At 42.8% G+C, this 20,174-nt stretch overlaps 1 protein-coding gene across 16 annotated transcripts in view; it reads right to left on the bottom strand.

Annotated features, from left to right (window-relative positions):
• LOC122561800 (guanine nucleotide-binding protein G(I)/G(S)/G(O) subunit gamma-7) overlaps positions 1 to 20,174 on the bottom strand; it is a 314,848-nt gene that overhangs the window by 146,704 nt on the left and 147,970 nt on the right. For 2 of the 16 annotated variants that reach the window (XM_087997128.1, XM_087997116.1), the window contains one exon: positions 10,918 to 10,985. The exons of the other annotated variants lie outside the window; for them this stretch is intronic. The gene's annotated coding sequence lies outside the window, so the exon portion shown is untranslated. The remainder of the gene's footprint in view (positions 1 to 10,917; positions 10,986 to 20,174) is intronic. 16 annotated transcript variants of the gene reach the window in all.

Here is a 20,174-nt window from a genome sequence, read left to right as displayed (position 1 = left end):
AATAAGATGGCATATCCAGATGCACTGAGATCCAAACAAAAAAGCAATATTACCTGGAAGCAATGAACACAATTTCTTGCTGAACATTCAGACTTACAGTACAAGCCAATAATAAGTGAAGGCACGAGGAAAATTCAAGTGCCTGAAATTAATAATGTTCAGACATCTGAACATTCATAAGCTTTTGTATACACCATTATATAACAATCATCTGGTGCTGTGCTGTAGTTGCCACCCTTCAGAGGCTCCATGGCATCCCAAGCCCAGAATTCTGCAATATTACAACCCAGAAGTGATTCTGTAAGATAAACAGGCCATCGGTTTATTATTTTCCATTTTTCTCTTTATACATTTGTTGCTCAACTACACATTGTTATAGACAGGAGAGATGATGGGATGGTTCCTCTTTCATCTACCTCTCAATTAATTGTAAAAAAGATGTATTTTAATCTCTTGAATGCTGTGACACTCCAGAACAGACACAAACCATTTTTTAGGAGAAAGTGAGGACTGCAGATGCTGGAGATCAGAGTCGAGAGTGTGGTGCTGGAAAAGCACAGCAGGTCAGGCAGCATCCGAGGAGCAGGAGAATTGATGTTTCGGGATTTTAATTCTCCTGCTCCTCGGATGCTGCCTGACCTGCTGTGCTTTTCCAGCACCACACTCTCGATACACAAACCTTTTTTTATCTATTTAAAAATGAGAAAGAAGTGATGGTTGTTCCTCAACACCCAAATGTAATTGCAGCAGCAGCCATTCACACTTTCACAAGGCACAAGCACAAATAAAGGAGTTTATAAAATGGTAGCAAGCACTTCGTTTTTTTTAACTATTTAAAAACTTAATTTTCTGGTCTTCTGAGATGCAAGATGACATTGCAGCAAGCCAACTGTTTACTAGTTCACTAAAAGAAGTGGAGTTCAGAACATTCTGGGAATTTATTCACTGTGCATTACTTAGTGTACATATAAGATGTCTGGCTTTACCCCAGTCGAAGTTGTCGTCAAACATTTGTGGGGAAGACTGGACTTTGTTCTGTAAATCAGTAGGTTAAAAAGGCTGACCTCATTCTTCTATGTGCCATAGGGATTTTGGGCATGGTTCTTTCCTTGCTCAGAAATCCAGCTTTCTCTCTATTATCATTGTCTCCCCAGCTCACTGACATTTGAGGCTGCTTTCAAAATGTATGTTAACAAATGTTTCTTATCATTTGCTACTTTCTGTATAGTGACTAGTGTATTGGTTGCCACTGACCGCGTAAATGGTCCCCAACAATGTTTGATGCAGTAAAGTTTGAAGCACAACCATTGCATGTTCTTGTGATAGAATGGTTTTTCTTCATGCCCATTCTGTGAAATTTTACTCTGCATGGTAAATCTGTATGGTCATTGAGGCATTTTGACAATAGTAGCTATTAAATTCACAGAAGACATCAGTTGCATTTTTAATGTCTTCTCAAAATAAATGTTCTAAAACATTGTTTGCATCTTAATGTATTGACCACACAAACAGGCTAATTCCAGCCTTTGGATCATTTCATGTGTATTCACATACAAGGGGAAGGAGGGGATCACATGGCCTTCTTGATCCCATCTTGTTACAATGCAGATTAATTCTATTCTCCACGTCTCATGGAAAAATGATGCACTGATACTACTGTAAGTAGTATTACTGTAAGTAATTTTTTAGATTAGATTAGATTACATTACAGTGTAGAAACAGGCCCTTCGGCCCAACAAGTCCACACCGACCCGCCGAAGCGAAACCCACCCATACCCCTACATTTACCCCTTACCTAACACTACGGGCAATTTAGCATGGCCAATTCACCTGACCCTGCACATCTTTTGGACTGTGGGAGGAAACCGGAGCACCAGGAGGAAACCCACGCAGACACGGGGAGAACGTGCAAACTCCACACAGTCAGTCGCCTGAGGCGGGAATTGAACCCAGGTCTCTGGCGCTGTGAGGCAGCAGTGCTAACCACTGTGCCACCGTGCCGCCCACAATCTAATCTAAGTAATCTAATCTAATCTAATTTATGTATATTTTTTGGCCCACTTCCCTAGTTGATTAAGGTCCTGCTGCAATTTCTAATAACCTTGCTCACTGTCCAAGATACCACCTATTTTAGTATCATCTGCAAACCTACTAATCATGCCTTGTACATTCTCATCCAAATCATTGATATAAATAACAAACAGCAATGGGCCCAACACGGACCCTTGAGGCACATCACTAGTCACAAGCCTGCAGTCTGACAATTTTCCGTGTTTGAGCATGGGGATAAGCTGGGCAAGTACTTAGCATACCTTGCTAGGAAAAGGAGTGCCCCCAAAGCCATTACCTTGATCAGAGAGGACACTGGAAATTTGACCTATGATTCTAAAAGAATGAATGCAACATTTCGGAAATTATACTCTGAATTATACTAATCTGAAAGCTGTAAGAGTGGGCAGGTTTGGATGGAGTCTTTTTTTAAAGAATTTGGACTTTCCAGGAGTGACCCCTGAACAAGAGTCTCTCCTCAATACCCCATTGTCAGAGCAAGAGGTGCAGGAGGCTGTGAGGCAGCTCCAGAATGGGAAGGTGTCGGGTCCTGACGGGTTCCCCAGTGAGGTCCACAAGGAATTTATAAGTTTATTGTCAGGGGCGATGCTTAGCATGTCTAATGACTCACATAGACGTGGCCTCCTCCCACCATCTCTACGAGAGGCGAACATCTCTCTCATTCTCAAAAATAGGAAAGACTCGGAGAACTGTGCTTCCTATCGGCCAATTTCACTCTTGAATGTCGATTTCAAAATCCTATCTAAGACTTTTGCATTAAGGCTAGAAACTGTACTGCCCTACATCATTAAGGAGGACCAAATGGAGTTCATAAAAGGTCGTAAATCGACAGATAATGTCAGGAGATTACTTAACATGATCCAAGCATATCAACAGCGATCGATACAGGGATTGGTGATCTCCTTAGATATGGAAAAGGCATTTGACAGGGTCGAGTGGCCATATCTTTCTCATACTTTTAAACGGTTTGGCCTGGGAGAGACCTTCATCAGGAGGGTGGAGGTTTTGTATAATGATCCTCACCAACGGTATATGGTCAAACAATTTTAATATTTGTGGAGGCAGTCAACAGGGCTGTCCCTTGTCACTATTGCTTTTCTCATTGGTGATTGAACCACTGGCGCAGGCAATATAACCGCTCCAGAAGTAGGGATGAATTCACATAAGATCGCACTGTATGCGGATGATGTTCTTGTCTTCTTATCATACCCAACAGTCTCAGTGCCACACCTGATACAATGCATCAATCCATTTGGTGGCTTCTTGGGTTATAAGATCAATTTTGCAAAGTCAGAGGCCATGCCCATGGGTGGTCTCCCGAGAGTGCCTGATCCTGAGGGCACATCTTGCTTCCCCTTTAGATGGTCGCAGGAGGGCTGTCTCTACTTTGGATTATTTATTACTCCCGCTTTTGATCAGCTATTTAAAGCCAAGATTGCCATTTATTCACCAGAATCAAGCAGGACCATTGTAGATGGGAGGCACTTCTGATCTCTTAGTTAGGTCGGATAGCCATCATTAAAATAAACATTCTGCCCCACCTTTGTGTCCTATGTGAATGCTTCCTCTGCTTTTTACTAAGCAAATATTTAGAAGACTGAGCGGCCCCTAACTAAATTGACTAAACTGCAGTTACCTTACAGACTGGGAGGAGTGGGCTTCCCAGATATCAAAATCTATCAGTTATTGTTGCTATCTTACGTGAATGACTAGGCCCGGGAGGAACCCTCACTTACTTTGTCTGGACATCTAAAGATTTCAGGAGAAAGTGAGGGCTGCAGATGCTGGAGATCAGAGCTGAAAATGTGTTGCTGGAAAAGCACAGCAGGTCAGGCAGCATCCAAGGAACAGGAGAATCGACATTTCGGGCATAAGCCCTTCTTCAGGAAGAAATCTGAAGATTTCCCCCTTCTTAGCCTGCTGTTCTTAGATAAAATTAGAATAGTTAAGGAATATTGCCATAGCGCAGTAGTCATCAATATTGTGGAGGGCAATGCGTCAGGGTGAGGGCAATATTCCCAAAACATCATTTTTGACACCCATAGCTGGTAGACGAGGGATGATGGACTTGGGGTATAAACTATGGGCAGCTAGGGGTGTGTCTTGCCTGAATGACTTATTCCAAGGGGATATATTAATGTCCTTTGACCAGGTGGCTCGGAAATATGAATTGCCCAGTGGGGACCGCTTTCGTTTCTTTCAAATTAGAAATTTCATACAAAAAGATTTGAAAGAAACTTCTAACTGATCCTTATAGGTCTGACATGGAGAAGAGGGTGTTGAGTGCTGAGAGTATATTATCTGTTAGCAACACTTATCATCATTTGGGAGAGGGTCCCTCGGACGAGTCCAAGCGGCTGTGAAAGGTATGGGAGAGGGAGCTGGACGTTGAGGTTTCTGCTGAAATATGGCAGGATATCTGGGAAAATGCGAGAAGGAACTCGGTTTGCAACAAGAGCCATGCCTTGCAACTGAAGATTCTCCGCAGGGTCCATTTGGCCCCAGACTGCCTCACTAATTTTAAAGCAGGAGCATCTCCAATGTGTCCTAAATGTAAAGTGAGTATGGCACGCTTACTCATTGTCTTTGGTCCTGTCACAGACTGTGGGCATACTGGGGCGCTCTGGTAGGCGAAATAGAGGAGCCTTGGGGACGGAGGTGGAGATGGACCCTGTATCTTTTCTTTTTGGCTTTGTTAATTCACTTTCATTAGATGCACATGAAAAAAATACTTTTCAGTATCCACACTTTTTGTGCAAGAAAGAACATTCTATTACGGTGAGTGTCGGGAAAAGCCCTGGGGCTGGCGGGCTGGTGTAAGGTAGTCATGGAGTACATTCCCTTGGACTTTCTTACGAGTATGGTGTAACATAAAACTGAGAATTTCTATAAGACGTGACGGCCCTTTTTGGATTACCTGGGTACAGATTTGTCGGCTATGCTAATAAGAGTCTTTATATAGCCATGGCAGTTGTATGTAATGAATCTGGTATCCGGGCAGAGGAACTACAAACATATGAATATGTATAAATGTATGCGCTCGATGATTGAGGGCTATTGCTTTGTTTTCCTGAGCTGTGTTATGGTTATTATCATTATTATTATTGTTAAGATTTTCCTTTTTTAGCTTAGCTATTAGTTATTCGTTATTTATGTAATTCGTGAGTTTGTTTTTTAGCATTAGTTTGAATTGTTTAGTGTTGTAATTATTGTAACATTCAAAATATATTTTAAAAATGTTGAAAAAACATAACAACAAAAATAGTGTCATTTGTGATCTCTGACAGATATATTTGAAAAATAATTGTAATGATGCCAAATAAAATAGGTCACAAAATTAGCATTTATTTCCCGTACAAGGCACGAGAACACTGATGCATATTGTGATGTAGTTATGTAACCAGAACAGGCACAGTAACCTCTGTGATACTAGTACCAGTAAATGTTATACTTAAATCAGTAATAGTTCTGTCTGAACATCAAATAATGTTGTGAAATGCTGACAAACAATACAAACAGACATCCAGTACCTGTGATTGTATGTCAAATCAATACCAAATTGCTAAATCCATGGTTACTTGGAGGCAGTTCTGGGCACAACGTGTTACTCACTGGATTTTCTTTTTTTATGCGTGTGTAGAAGCTAATTTAAATTGGTATGTTAAGTTTATAATGTAGGCCAGGTCCACCATTTTTTTTCATTGTACACTGAATTTACAAAGTGCTGTACCTTTTACAAGGCTTTAGACATTTACTTAAATGTCTTCTACGAAGAAAGTCTTGGTTTCCACGTATAGTAATTCTAATATAACTGATGTACTGATTAAACTGCATAAAGATAAAATGAATATTATGTTCAGATTAGGGATATTGCTTTCACTTTGATAGTGGTAGAGAGGTACTGACTTTACAAAATCTCACATAGCAACTGAACTTAGACAAAGTCTTTTTTTTCCTATATATATACTTGTGATGCGAAAAGGCAGATAGGCAGAGAGGGTGGGGTTGTCTGGTTAGTAAGAAATTACATAAAATCGATAGCAAGAGTTGATACAGATTTGGAAGGCATAGAATTTGTGTGGGTAGCAATGAAGAACCGCAAAGTGAAGAAGAACCTGATGGGCGTTATGGATAGGTCTCCTAGCAGTAGTCAGGATGTGGGGAAGAAAATAAATCAGGAGATAGATTAGATTACAGTATGGAAACAGGCCCTTCGGCCCAACAAGTCCACACCGACCCGCCGAAGCGAAACCCACCCCATACCCCCACATTCACCTCTTACCTAACACTACAGGCAATTTTGTATGGCCAATTCACCTGACCCTGCACATCTTTGGACTGTGGGAGGAAACCGGAGCACCCGGAGGAAACCCACGCAGACACAGGGAGAACGTGCCAACTCCACACAGTCAGTCGCCTGAGGCGGGAATTGAACCCGGGTCTCTGGCGCTGTGAGGCAGCAGTGCTAACCACTGTGCCACTGTGCCGCCCACAGAAAAGACATGCATGAAATGACCTACTGCAGTAATGGGACTCCAATATGAAGATGGACTGGGAAAATCAGGTTGATAGTGGACCCCAAGAAAAGGAATTTGTGAAATGTCTAAGAGATGGCTTTTTTGGAGCAGCTTGTGGTAAAGCCCACTAGAAAACAGGCAATTCTGATTTGGTGATGTAAAATGAGGCAGACTTGATTAACAAGCTTAAGGCAAAGGAAACCATGGGGGGCAATGGCTATGGTAGAATTCACTCTGCAGTGGAAAGGGAGGAGCTGGAATCAGCTGTAATAGAATAACAATTGAGTAAAGGCAACTATAAAGACGTGAGGGATGAGCGGGCCAGAGTTTGTTTGGAGAGGGAGCAAGCAAGAAGACAGTGGAGCAGCAATGTCAGAAGCTTCTGATGCGCAGAAATTCATCCCAAGGAAGAAGAAACATACTAACGGGAGGACAAGGCAACCATGGCTGACAGAGGAAGTCAGGGATAGCACAAAAGCAAAATTTAGATTAGTGGGAAGTGAAAGGATTGGGAAGCCTTTAAAAACCAGCAGAGGACAATAAGCAATAAGGAGGGAAAAGATGAAATATGAGGGTAATCTATTTAGTTAATATTAAAGAATATTGCAAACATTTTCTTCTGGTATATAAAAAAAAGAGAGGCAAGAATGGACATTGTACTGCTGGAAAATGAGGCTGGAGAGGCTGTATAGAACATTGGTTAGGCCACTGTTGGATTATTGCATGCAATTCTGGTCTCCTTCCTGTCGGAAAGATGTTGTAAAACTTGAAAGGGTTCAGAAAAGATTTACAAGAGTGAAGGAACTGAATAGGTACTTTACATCAGCTTTCACAGTGGAAATCACCAGTAGCACACCAGAACTTCAAAGGAGTCAGGGGCAGAGGCGAGTGTAGTAGCCATCACAGAGGAGAAAATTCTAGCGAAGCTGTAAGGTCTGAAGGTGGATAATCAACCTATTAGATGGCCTACAGCCCAGAGTTCTGAAGGAGATAGCTGAGGAAATTGTGGAGATGTTGGTGGCGATCCTTCAGGATTCATTATAGTCAGGGAGGATTCCAGAGGACAGGAAAATAAAAAATGAAATACCAATGTTTAAGAAGGAAAGGAGACAGATGACACAAAATTATAGGCCAGTTAGTCTGATGTCTGTCATTGGTAAGACTTGAGAGTCCATTATTAAGGATGAGATTGTGGAGTACTTGAAGTGAATGGTAAAATTGGGATGATGTCTTCATTAAGGGGAGGCCATGCCTGACAAATCTTTTCGGATTCTAAGAGGATGAAATGAGAAAGTTAGATAAAGGAGAGCTCATGATCATTTGGATTTCCCAAAAGGCCTTTGACAGAGACTGCAAAATAAGGTAAGAGCTAACGATATTAGGGGCAAGGTAGTGGCATGAATAGAGGATTGGCTGACTGGAAGAATGATGTGGAGGTGCTGGTACTGGAGTGGACATAGTTAAAAATCACACAACATTTATAGTCCCACAGGTTTAATTGGAAGTACTAAGACTTATGATCCTGCTCCACAGCTACCTGATGAAGGAGCAATGCTCCAAAAGCTAGTACTTCCAAATAAACCTGTTGGACTATAACCTGGTGTTGCGTGATTTTTGACTGGAAGAAGGCAGAGAGTGGGAATAAAGGAGTCTTTTTGAGGATGGCATCTGATGACTAGTGGTGTTCTGCAGGGGTCAGTGTTGGGACCACAACTATTTACATTATACATTCACAATCTGGCCAAAGGAACTGAAGGCATTGATGCCAAGTTTGCAGATGTTACAAAAAATAGGTAGTGTTGAGGAAATGGGAGGCTGCAGAAGAACTTGGACTGACTAGGAGAGTAGGCAAACAAGTGGCAGTTGGACTATGTTGTGAGAAAGTGTAAGGTTATGCAGTTTGATCACAATTCTCTTAAGGTTAACATGCAGATTCAATTGGCAGTTAGGAAGACAAATGCATTGTTAGCATTAATTCGAAGGCAAATAGAATACAAGAGCAGAGATGGACTGTTGTGGCTCTATAAAGCTCTGGTCGGACCACATTTGGAATTTTGTAAGCAGTTTTGGGCCCCATACCAAAGGAAAGATGTGCTGGTGTTGGAAGGGTGTCTACAGGAAGTTTGTAAGAATGATCCCAGATACGACAGGCTTGAAATATGAGAAGCGGTTGAGGACTTGTACTTGAAGTGTAGATGGATGAGGGGGAAATCTCAATGAAACTTACAGAATACTGAGAGGCCTGGATATAATGAATGTGGAGACGATATTTTTTACTATTAAGAGAGGCTAGGACCCAAGGGTGCAGCCTCAGAATGAAGGGATGTTTTATCCCTTCATTCAGCCAGAGGTGGTGAATCTGTGAAATTCACTACCACATAAGGCTGTGGAGGTCAAGTCATTCAGTGCATTTAAGACACAGGTAAATAGGATCTTGATTACTAAGGGGATCAAGGGTGACTAGGAGGAGGCAACAGGCAGAAGAATGAGTTTTAGCAATGATCAAATTGGAGCAAACCTAACAGGCTGAATGGCTTTATATATTTTGGTCTTATGAGACCCTTCTAGCAGCTTTCTTTCTAAAAGTAGATATTTCATTTTATTAAATTCAAGAAAATCCTTGACTTATTGGCCACTGTAAAGTGAAATAACATTATATCATGCCAATCTGACCTGAAGTGGCATTATAACCATTTTGCCATTTCAGTAGTCCACAAACATGTAAAATTAATGCAACATGTAAGATATTCATGTTAAGATACTTTGCATTCTAGGTCAGTGGCTCAGTAGTTAGCACTGCTGCCTCTCAGCACCAGGGACCTGGGTTCGATACTAGCTGAGGGCGACTGTCTGTGTGGAGTTTGCATGTCTTAACGGGTTTCCTTCCAGTGCTCTGGTTTCCTCCTACGGTCCAAAGATGTGCAGGTCAGGTAAATTGGCCATGCTAAATTGCCACAGTGTTCAGGGATATGTAGGTTAGGTGCATTAGTTAGGGGAAATGTAGAGTAATAGGGTAGGGGTATGGGTCTGAGTGGGATACTCTGCAGATGGTCAGCGTGGACTTGTTGGGCCAAATGGCCTGTTTCCACACTGTAGGGATTCTACATATACTAGTTGCATCTTATGACCTCAAACAGGCAGGTCATACTATCCAACATTCTATGTTTACCAATGTTTATCAAACTGATGTATGATAGATGAATGAAAAATAAAACCTAATCATACAACTCACAGCAAATTGATTGTTGTCTAGTATTGTACTATACTCTTCACAAATCAACCCAGTACAAAGACAAAGAGGTTGTTAAAGAGAAAAAAAATGCAAGATAAAATGTGAAAAAGAGAGAATGGTTTTCACCACGGACAGCAAAAGGAACAAGACACAAAAAGGATAAGGCTTTGTGTGGAAGAGAAGATACAAGGAAAATGGAGAACACGGATGATGCAGTCAGTTCCTAAAGATATTGAATTCAATATTGACTTTGAGAGGCTGTAAAATGGCTAAGCAGGAAATGAGGTGTTGTTCTTCAAACACAGACCCAGGTCAAAAATGTTAGCTAGAGAATGAGGTGGTTTATTGAAATGGCAAGCAACTAGGAGGTCAGGGTCATTCATATGGACAGAGTGATGGTGTTCCACAAAAAGATCACCCAGACCGTATTTGGTCTTGTTAATACAAAGGAGAATATACTTTGAGTTGTGAATACAGTAGACTCGATTGAAAGCAGTGATCTTCCTACGCATCTCATCTACTGTGTCTGTTGTTCTCGATGTGGTCTCCTCTACATCAGGGAGACAGGACGGCAACTTGTGGAGCTTTTCAGGGAACATCTCTGGGACACACGCACCCAAGTACCCCACCGCCCTATGGCCAACCACTTCAACTCCCCTTCCCAGTCTGCCAAGGACATGCAAGTCCTGGGCCTCCTCCACCACCAAATCAAAGCCACCCGACAAATGGAGGAAGAGCACCTCATCTTCCACCTCGGGATCCTTCAACCACATGGCATCAACATCGACTTCACTAGTTTCCAAATCTCTCTTCCCGCCCATCTCATCCCAGATCCAACTGTCTAACTTGGCACCGCCCTCTTGAACAGTACTACCTGTCCATCTTCCTTCCCACCTATCCGCTCCACCCTCCCTATCGACCTATCACTATTACCCCCCCCCCCACATCCACATATCACCTTCCCAGCTACCTTGCCCCCAACCCCAACCCCATCCCCATCCCCAACTTCCCCCCCCCCCATTTATGTATCTCTCAGCCCCTTTTCCTCCTCCACATTCCTGATAAAGAGCTTATGTCCGAAACGTCGACTCTCCTGACCTGCTGTGCTTTTCCAGTGCCACATGTTTCGACTCTGACTCTCCAGCATCTGCAGTCCTGACGTTCTCCTAGATTGAAAGAAGTGCGAGTGAAACTCTGCTTCACTTGAAAGGTATGTTTGAGGCCTTGGACAGTAAGGAGGGAGACGGTGAAATAGCAAGTGTTACACCTTCTGCAAGTGCACAGGAGTGTGTCATGGAGGAGTGAGGAATGTTAGGAGTGATGGACGAGTGAACCAGGGTGTTACAGAGGGAACAGTCCCTGCGAAATTCTGATGGTGGAGGGGAGGAGAGGATATAATTAGTGGTGGCATCCTGATGAACATGGCAGAAATGGCTGAAGATGATCCTTTGAATCTGGAGAATAATGGGTGGACAGTAAGGACAATGGGAACCCTACTGTTGTTCTGGGAAGGAGGGGAAGGGGTGAAGGCTGATGTGCACGAGATGGGTTGGCTGAGGCCTTGTCAACCACAGTGGGATATCCTTGTTAGCTATTCCACTTTCGCTTTTAACATTCTTGCAAGTAATCTGAATACATTGTTGGAAATAATCTTCTGGCATAAATGGAACAAAGTGATATTAAATTTGTCAGATTTGCCTTCGTCCCTCTACAGATACCCTGATCATTTTCATAAAAACATCTAGTCATTCTCTTTTCAAGTACAAAACTTTACAAAGTAATTTATTGCCTTCACTATATCTGTTAAAAGTTAAATTTCCTGTACTTGTATCTCCATTGTGGCCCTGTCAACCAAAGTGGGGGATGTTTGTTCACTATCATAACACTTTTGCTCTCAACAAAGAGCTTGCAAGTTACAACTGCTTTTCAAAGAGGATGTTGCCTACGTAGAACATTACAAATTCATTCTCAAATAAACAGCAAATCCCTGGTATCACGCATCCAATTTGAATTGGGTAGTTCCCATGTTTATAATGTTCTTTTCACAATCTTTGTTGATGATTGCTCTTATTTTTTCTCTGACCTCCCTTTTATATTTTATACTGGAGTGATGCTCACCGATCTCTGATCTCCACAAAACATTACCATAGCCATATAAAATACCTAACTGAAATAATAACTTAAAGAATATGCTGTTAAAAAGGATTGAATAATAATGAATGGATTAATGATATTCAATAATTACATTTTAGGGCATTTCCAGTACAATCTGTTACAACATTTTTCATGACAAGAAAATTCTGACTAAAACATCGAGGTTTTAGTCATGGTGCCATTAGAAAGCACCATATTTACTCTGTACTGTTAGGCTTTACCGTAAACTTGTTATGTACAGTTGCTCAAAAGAACTTCCTGTATGTGTGGTTGCTAACCAAGGTAGAATTCCAACAAACAATGCATAACTTCCCCGACCAATAAATCGTTAGAGAGCACAACACCACAGAGTTCATATGAATCAGTGTGCTGAATAGAAACCATGATTTTCATAAAGGTAAACACACCATTGAGGAAATATTCTTTGTAGTGTCAGTTCTAAAAGCCTACAGAAACAACAGTTACACAAACAATTTTTATAAGAAACTGAATATTCAAACTTCAGCAGCAGTGCACACAGTGTGAATATAACAAAATAGTCCAAGTTCATCCAGCTCTATCAAAATATTCTTTTATTCATTTCTACCACATGGGTTGTCTAGTTTCACTTTAAATGTATTGAAGCTATTAAACTCAACTACGACAAGTTATAACATGTTCCACATTCTAACCTCTGGGTTTCTCACAAATTCCCAATTGATGACTATCTTATGTTTATAGCCCTTATTATTGCCTCTGTCACAAGTGGAAACAACTTTGCACAACTAAGCTATCAAACCCTTTCATAACTTCAATTCAAACAAAGAACAATCCCTTCGGCCCACCAAGGTTGTGCTGACACATAATGCCTAGTGAGTTTTGAGAAGATTTGTAGCTCAAGTTGAGGGTCTGGATGCAAGTTTGCTCACTGAGCTGGAAGATTTGTATTCAAACATTTCACCACCATACTAGGTAACATCATCAGTGAAAACTAAACACAAATAAAAATCGGGCCATACCACTAGTGCTGGACCAGAGGCTCATTGTTGATGTTACCTAGTAAGATGACGAAACATCTGAAAATGAACTTTCCAGCTCAACGAGCAAACTTACATCCATGTGATGCCTATCTAAACTAAAAACTTTTGTCTTTTGCTGTCCATATCCTTCTATTCCCTGCCTATTCATTTATCTGTCAAGATGTCTCAAATGATGCTATCATACCTGCCTCCGCCATCTCTTCTGACAATGCATTCCAGGCACTCAGCACGCTCTGTGTTAAAAATCTGCTTCTCCCATCTCCTTTAAACTTACCACTTTTACCTTAAACCTAGGTCCCCTAGAAATTGACATGTCTACCTCACGAAAATACTCCAACTATCTATTTATTCAGGCCTCTCATAATTCTGTACACGTCTGTCAGGTCACCACTCATCCTTTCACATTCAAGTGAAATAAATCAGTTTATACAATCTCTCCTCATAGTTAATACCCTCCAAACCAGGCAACGTCCTGGTAAACCATTTCTGTATCTCCACATCCTGTTGGTAGTGTGGTGACCGTAAGTGTACACAATATCCCAAATGTGGCCGAACTAAAGTTCTATACAGATGCACCACAACATGCCAATTTCTATATGCTATGCCCCAACCAATGAAGGCACACGTCATATGCCTGCTTGACCACCTTATCCACTTGTGTTGTCACTTTCAGTATATTGATACTACTAAGGGTTCTGCCATTTACTATACTTCCCTTCTGTATCAGATTTTGCAAAAGGCATCACCTCACATTTGTCCACATTATACTCCATCTTCTGCCCAAGTCTTTAGCCTGTCTGTATGCTGTGTATCCTCTAGGAGAAAGTGAGGACTGCAGATTCTGAAGATCAGAGCTTAAAAATGTGTTGCTGGAAAAGCACAGCAGGTCAGGCAGCATCAAAGGAACAGGAGAATTGACGTTTCGGGTATAAGCCCTTCTTCAGGGTCAATTCTCCTGTTCCTTTGATGCTGCCTGACCTGCTGTGCTTTTCCAGCAACACATTTTTATGCTGTGTATCCTCTGGCAACCCTTCTCACTATCCGCAGCTCCCCCATTCTTTGTGTTGTCCACAAGTTTACTAACTGGTCATTTACATTCTCCTCACTATATCCCAGCAATGATCTCTGCAGAACCCCTCTGGACACAGATTTCCAATTCGAAAAGCACCCTGTTCTATATCCACCTTACCAGCTTACTGTTGGATCTTATGTGACTTCACATTTGTATCAGTCTTCCATGAGGCGCGGTGTCAAAGGTCCATACTGACATCTATTGCCTTGTCCTCATCAATTATTTTTGTCAATTCCTCAATAAACTTTTATCAGGTTTGTGAGACACAACCATCCCTACACAAAGCCATGCTGCCCTTTGGTAATAAGTCAGTATTTTTCCAAATGTGAATAAATTCTAACCCTTGAGAATCTTCTCCAATAATTTTCCTCCCACTGATGCAAGGGTCACCAGCCTGTAATTTCCCAGATTATCCCTGTTATCCTTTTTAAACAAAGGAACAACATTGGCTATTATCCAGGCCTCTCCTTTGACTAAAGAAGATCAGAGGATTAAGTCAAATTCGGTCATTCCTCATCCTAATCTTTGCAATAGACAAAAGCCAGTTCAATTTTCTTGACATATTATCTCTTAGTTCAGGTATCATTCTTTCACTAACTATCTTTATTGGACCTTCTCCAGTATCTATATCCTTTCTGTAATAGAAAACTTGATGGTCTACTGGGGCAATGGTGACTTTACCTATATTGGAGACCAGGACTGTTCCCAGTATTTTAAAGTACAGACTAGGCAAAATTCTATACTTTAACACAACTTATCTGGTTGCACAAGCTTTAGAACATTAAGTTATTTTTACTCACTTATAACAGTTGAAAGATGAAGGATAGAATCCTACAGAGGTCTGTGTCATGTGGGCCATGATGAGATGTACAGCAGAATTGGATCAGAAGTCTAGTAACGGCCATCTTGCTGTTCAGCGCAACTCACTCTATTTTTTCCAATTTTCCTAAGTGGCGTGGTGACTTTTTCATTAGTCAATGGTAAGTTGCCAATTATGGGGGATTATTTCTTTTTTTAAGACATTGCCATAGATTTATCAGGACTGCACTCATGTTGGAGAGAGGTGACTAGTGGTGATTTAACTTGAGAGTAACCATGCCTCAGGCAAGGGGAAAGGTGAAGAAGGAGAATCCTTCATGGTAGCCTCAGATAATGCGGAAATTGAAGGTATACTGTTGGCATCATTCTGCATTGCAAACCAGCCATTAATCCAACTGAAGTACTCCGTCTTCATGTAGTCGTAGAACTATACAGCAAGGAAACAGACCCTTCGGTGCAACTCGTCCATGCTGACCAGATATCCTAAATTAATCTAGTCCCATTTGCCAGCACTTGACTCATATCTCTACAAACCCCTCCCACTCATATACCCATTCAGCTGCTCCCCCCCCCCCCCCCCCGCCGCCCAAATGCTGCAAATGCACCATCCTCCACTCCCTTCTCTGGCAGCTCAATCCACACATGCACCATTCTCTGTGCGAAAAAGCTCCCCATCCCCCCAGGGCCCATTTAAATCTTTCCCCTCTCACCTTAAACCTATGCCCTCGAAGTTTGGACTCGCCACCTGAGGAAGCAAACCCTGCCCATCCACCGTATCCATGTCCCTCGTGATCCCACAAACCACCATAAGGTCGCCCCTCTGCTTCCGTTGCTCCAGAGAAAACAGCCCCAGCCTCCTCAGCCTCTCTTTATAGCTCAAACCCTCCAACCCTGGCAACATCCTTGTAAATCTTTTTTGAATCCTCTTAAGTTTCACAACATCCTTCATGTAGCAGGGAGACCCTCTCTCACTCTCCTACCACCCCCAGACTAGGAGATACCCCTTTTAATTGCTGGGGCAGTCGGCCCCATCTCAACTGTTGATGGACTGAACAGAAGTGTCTACCCTTTACTGCAGTTTCTCTGCTCCCTGTCAGTGCTCTGGAGCAGTGATATACTGTCTTTGTATTACAGTTCTGACCAGCTCCAAATGCCCAGTGTAACATTGACAGTTTAACTGAGAAGCTGACACAGCCAGTCTGCCCAGTGCCTCCTCTGTCTAACTGGGCTGTTTAATCACAGACAAGTAGATTGCTGAACCTTTGTGGTGTGTGTCGGTCTGACAGTACAGTTATGGTGGGGTATTGGGTTTGTTCGCTGGCTTGGTGTCAGCAAATAGTTCGGCAGAACGTGCTCTGAGAATTTGTTTACAGATCAGCCAAACATCTGCGGCTGGGGGTTAGACAGTGTGAAAGCTGATGTATTGCCTTTGTATTGTGTGTCCACCCTTGAGAAAAGAAGGCTGCTGTTGTGAAGCTATATCTGACTCAGTCCCGAACACACCTGTCTGCCTTGTCTCTGCAGCATTGACCAGGGTAACTCTCACCCCCATTGGAGAACCAATCCCATTGAATGGTCAAGGAAGGTATCTGCCGCAGGATCGCAGGCTATATCCATTGTTTACCACCCGTCCCTAATTTGCACCTGGAGACAGTGGGGGTGAGGTGCTTTCTTGAACCATTGCAGTCCATATGGTGTCGGGATAGCCCAAAAGGCCCTTAAGGAGGGCATTACAGGATTCTGACCCAACGACACTGAAAAAATGGCTGATATACTATCAATTCAGGGTGGTGAGGGGCTTGGAGAGGAACTTAGAGGAAACCCTTTGAACTTTGACACATTTGAGGAAAGTAGGGAGAGAGAAAGGGAGGGAGGCAGGTAAAGAAAGAGACAGACAGAGACAGGGAGACAAGGAGAGCGAGGGAGGGAGACAGAAAGAAAGGGGTTCAGGGACGGGGACAGAGAGAGAAAGGGAGATGGAAAGAGAGGGTGGCAGAGGGAGAGAGAAGGAGACAGAAAAAGAGAGGAAAGCAGAGAAAGAGACAGACGGGGGACAGGGATGGGGACAGAGAGAGAGAGGGACAAAGGAGAGAGGTAGACGGGAGAGAGAGAGGCAGGCAGGGAGACAGGAAGGGAGAGGGTAACAGAGAGAAAGAGAGGGAAGTGGGGGGGAAAGAGAGAGAAAGAGACAGGGGGGGAAAGAGAGAGAAAGAGACAGGAAGAGAAAGAGGGAGAGGGATATGGGAGACAGAGAGAAAAAGAGGGAGACAGAGAGAGACAAAGAAAGAGAGAGAGAGAGATAGATAGAGACAGACAGAGAGAAAGCTAAAACGCTGAATGTTTTCAAGAAGTATTTACACATCCCCACAGATCCTTCCCCTGCAATCCCCTGCAATTACTTCCTCCATCCTCACAATGCAAGACCCCAAGCATACCTTCCAGGTGAAGCAGCACTTTACCTGCACTTCACTCAATCTAGCCTATTGTATTTGCTGCTCACAATGTGGTCTCCTCTACATTGGGGCAATGAAGTGCAGATAGGTGTTCTGCAAAGTGGTCACCCAATGTCCTGTCCACAAAACGTCCATGAGCTTCAATTTGCCTGCCACTTCAATACACCACCATGTTCCCTGACCAAAAAACTGGTCCATTGAAGCTCTGTACAATTTAGAAGAACATTTTCTGCTTGGGAACTCTGCAGCCTTCTGGATTTAATATTGTGTTCAACGATTTCAGGATTTGAGGCACCTTTTCCCATGTCCCTACTGCAACCCCACACATCTTGCCTTGTCATTATTGTGCTGCTATCATAAACAACCCATTGTCAGTTACTTGTAGCCTCCATTAGCAGCTATTCACTTCCCCAGATTAACCTTTACCCACTCCTTTATCTGTCCAACAGATTTTCTCCCTATGTGGTCTATCTCCACCTATTATTTACTCTCCACCCCTTCCACAACCCCATCTTGTGCAAAATACTAACCATTTTGTAGCCTTCAGTTCTGAAGAAGGGACACTGGACCTGAAGTGTTAACTCTGATTTCTCTCCACAGATGCTGCCAAAACTGCTGCATTTTTCCAACAATTTCTGATTTTGTTCCTTATTCAATTACATTGGCATCTGAAAAATCCTCATGACCATAAGGATACCCTTCTGACATACCCACTGGCTGCTTAGGAATCACAGGCTGACATTGGAGCAATTAGCGCTGAAAAGCTGCTGTAAGGACACATTGCATGCAGGCGTAAGCTTCCTGCTGAAGGATTAGACCAGGCTGTGTCTCAGGGCTGCTTGCACGCTTATTTAACACTCACACAATGAGCATCGACTTGCATGCTTCCACCTTCTATGTTTTGCTTCGCTTGACCATCTCATGCCATTTAACACATTGGCACTTAAGCCAAGTCAAAGGCTGTCACTAATGCTATTTTGAGGTAGCGTTTGGGGAAGATACTGAAATAAACAGGCTGCTTATCGTGCTTACCTGTAGGGATCTGTCCTCGGGGAGGGGAACATCTTGCTTTACGGCACACAGAGATGTCACCGTAACATCTACAGCATTTGCCAGCTGCCTGCATGGCCAACATACTGCATGTTTATTTAACCAAATGGTCATGTCGGATTAAAGATTAGGGCAAGTTCTCAGTCCAGTTAAGGGGGTGGGGGTGGGGAGGACAAGGGTGTTATTATTTAGGGTGTTCTGGTACTCAGTCATTGACACAATCTGTAGACAGTCCAGGGGCTTTGACATACTTGGCAACTTTACGGTTAGGCGAACTCTCCAGCACAGTTTGGAGAGCATTCAGCAAAGGGAATCACATATTGTCAGTCACGGAGCTGCATGCACAACAATTCGAGTCTACGCAGTTATGTCGAGGAGCTGCTTGTTGAAGTCAGTCACAGATCTGAGGTGAATGCAGCCCAGGGAGTCCATCCGTTGATCTTTCAGGAAGATTCAAAGGGTCCTGTAAGGGCGAGGGGGAAGAGGGGGAATCAAGAAGGGTATGGGGATGGTCATTGACAGTGACCATAACTGTGGCCTCCACAAAGGGAGCATCAAAATGAAATGCCACAGTTTGTGGGCAGGGAGGACAGTCAATGTAGTTTAGGGTAGTGTGAGGTAATAGGGAGTATGGAGGCTCTGGTGGGCTATTTGATGATCATGTGCTGACAGTACCCAGAGTCAGCTGTGCTCTCTATCATCATATTCCCTTCTCCATGTGCAAAATGTTCCTTGGAAATGGTTGGGACGACATTCAGGCTGGGTGAAGTACCAGATTGATGGGTGAAAGAACAGGACCCACATTTGTTTGACATTACAACATTGCAAAAACAAATGCATAAATCAGCCATTTGTAAAATACATCTTAATTTAAAATAATTTCACTGTTAATTTGAAACGCATGCAGAGTAAAGATACTTAGGGGTCAGATGCTGGTCAAAGGAAATTAGCTACAAGCCACTGATGCTTGGAAATTTATCTTAGGTATCACAATAATACGGAAGTGAGCAGCAATGGTGCTATAACAGGCCAATATTAGGTGAAGGCAAACTATGTTTCATGATTAAAAATCACACAACACCAGGTTATAGTCCAACAGGTTTAATTGGAAGCACACTAGCTTTCGGAGTGACGCTCCTTCATCAGGTGATAGTGGAGCCATCGCTCCGAAAGCTAGTGTGCTTCCAATTAAACCTGTTGGACTATAACCTGGTGTTGTGTGATTTTTAACTTTGTACGCCCCAGTCCAACACCGGCATCTCCAAATCATGACTACTTTTCAGGAAACTTCCACAGATCCTGTGTGAACAACACATTGTAACACTTACATAACAGGTGATAAAGCAATGACCTGCACTGAATGCAGTGTGGAGTTGAGTATTTGGTGTGGGAGAAAGTGAGGACTGCAGATGCTGGAGATCAGAGCTGAAATTGTATTGCTGGAAAAGCACAGCAGGTCAGGCAGCATCCAAGGAGCAGGAGAATTGACGTTTCGGGCATGAGCCCTTCTTCAGGAAAGAATTTGGTGTGGGTCCAGGTTTAATTTAGTGTTGGAGCATTGCAGGCACTTCCTCTCAAGTTGGCAGTCGCTCAGTCAGCACAGTACTTTCATTAATTAAATGGCTGCACGAGCTGACCCTGAATATGGATGGATAATGGAGACATTTCCCTCGTTAACAGGGTGCAGCATATCTCATTGAATGGAGAAGTGTGCACAGCTAGGTCACTATAGTTAGGTCACTGATGACTGTTCTGAAGTCTAAGCAATTCTCACTTCTTCTGTTCTGT

The sequence above is a fragment of the Chiloscyllium plagiosum genome, unplaced genomic scaffold (assembly GCF_037043375.1).
Source record: "Chiloscyllium plagiosum isolate Xiang-an unplaced genomic scaffold, Cpla_swu_hap1 HiC_scaffold_2, whole genome shotgun sequence".
In the NCBI taxonomy this organism is placed as follows: domain Eukaryota; kingdom Metazoa; phylum Chordata; class Chondrichthyes; order Orectolobiformes; family Hemiscylliidae; genus Chiloscyllium; species Chiloscyllium plagiosum.
The sequence above is the reverse complement of the archived record's forward strand: the minus strand, read 5'-3'. Positions and strand labels throughout refer to the sequence as shown.